Raw genomic sequence first — 1,637 nt, forward strand, 5'->3', positions numbered from 1 at the left:
TGTGTGTGTGTGTGTGTGTGTGTGAGAGCGTGTGTGTGTGCGTGCGTGTGTACGTGCGTGTGTGTGATTCTACAATTATGTTTGTAAATTAGAACATGTATAACCCTTTCACGTGACATTCAAACTGAAATCGGTGGAGATGTTTGAATATACAATAGATCAGTGGTTCTTAACCTTTTTTGAGTCATGGACCCCTTTGAGAATCTGGTGAAAGCTACATAATTATGAAACCTAGTCGATTTAAGTTTCAGTCCGTGTAGGCACGTGATCGTATAGGTCGTAATGTTATGTGCGTTGTAGGTCGTTAAGTCTTGCGTTGTGTGTTCTTATGGTGTGTTATATTAATAATACCCGTTCGTTGGTGCGTTTCGTGTTGAGGTGAGCTTGAAGGAGATGTCAGACCAACGAATAACAGCGGAGGTACCACAATTAATTTCGTAAGTCCAAAAGTGAGCTAGAGTCCAGAAACGTAGTCTAACACATGAATAGTAACTGTGTGCGCGCTTGGAAACTAAAGAGCTCCCAAGGTGTGGTCATATATATATATAACCAGCGGGGTGACGTCACATCAGGTGTCCCCAATGCCACTGCAGGCCGAAAGGCGTCCCCTCGCCACTCGCCTGTAGCGCACTGCACCACATCCCGCTTCGCCACACAGGCGTGTCCTTGGCTGGTATACGCGTACTCAACATGCCATAAGAAAATGTACAATATGAGAAAAGCTATTAATTTCACCGCACATAATTTGATTAAACGATAAACTTTTGATTAAAACTATCCGCGCACTGTTACACATACTCATCCCCAGAAAAATGCACATAAGCACATAAACACAAAATTTTGCATACAATGTGGTTGACGGACCCCATGAAGCCCATCCGGACCCCAAAGAGGTCCATGGACCACAGGTTAATAACCCCTACAATCGATCTTTCGCGTATAGGAAACGGCGTATCATAAACCTGAACTGGTGCATGAATTAGTATTCCACGATTGTACGAAAGTAAATTAAAGGCAGGTAGGTGCTGACTTGCTTTCTGTGACATGCCAAGCATGCGTGAGAAGGAACTCGTGTAATAATCCTTTCAGCTTTCGCTGGAATTCTATGAATTTAAAAAAATCTCTCAACTATCTTTATGTAGCAAGTAATAATATAATGTCAGGGCCCCGGTTAACAGCAATAACTTCCTTCTAGTGAATTTTAGTGAAAGTATTACTCGCGCAATACCTTACGCACTCGCGTCTGTTTTTATGTCTATATATATTTTATCAAGTCTTGATTTTGTTAATTCACGTCAGTGAATCATGATGAGAACTTACGTCAGGAACATAATATAAAGCGCAACATTCAAAAAACTTTCCTATGATCCCCACACACTACATCACACCTTCCCTAATATCTTATACACACCTCGATCCGCACATACCCTATATCCACACACACCTCCTATGACTCCACCACCACACACCTCTCTATGATTCCACCCAGCACACCATCACCTCCCTATGTCCCCCACCACACACACATCCTCCCCTATGCATCCACACACACCACACACCTCCCTATGATCCACAACACCACATACACACCCTCCCTATCATCCCCCTACACACATCCCTATCGCATCCCCCCATCT

The sequence above is a fragment of the Priapulus caudatus genome, unplaced genomic scaffold (assembly GCF_000485595.1).
Source record: "Priapulus caudatus unplaced genomic scaffold, Priapulus_caudatus-5.0.1 Scaffold355, whole genome shotgun sequence".
Taxonomy (NCBI): domain Eukaryota; kingdom Metazoa; phylum Priapulida; class Priapulimorpha; order Priapulimorphida; family Priapulidae; genus Priapulus; species Priapulus caudatus.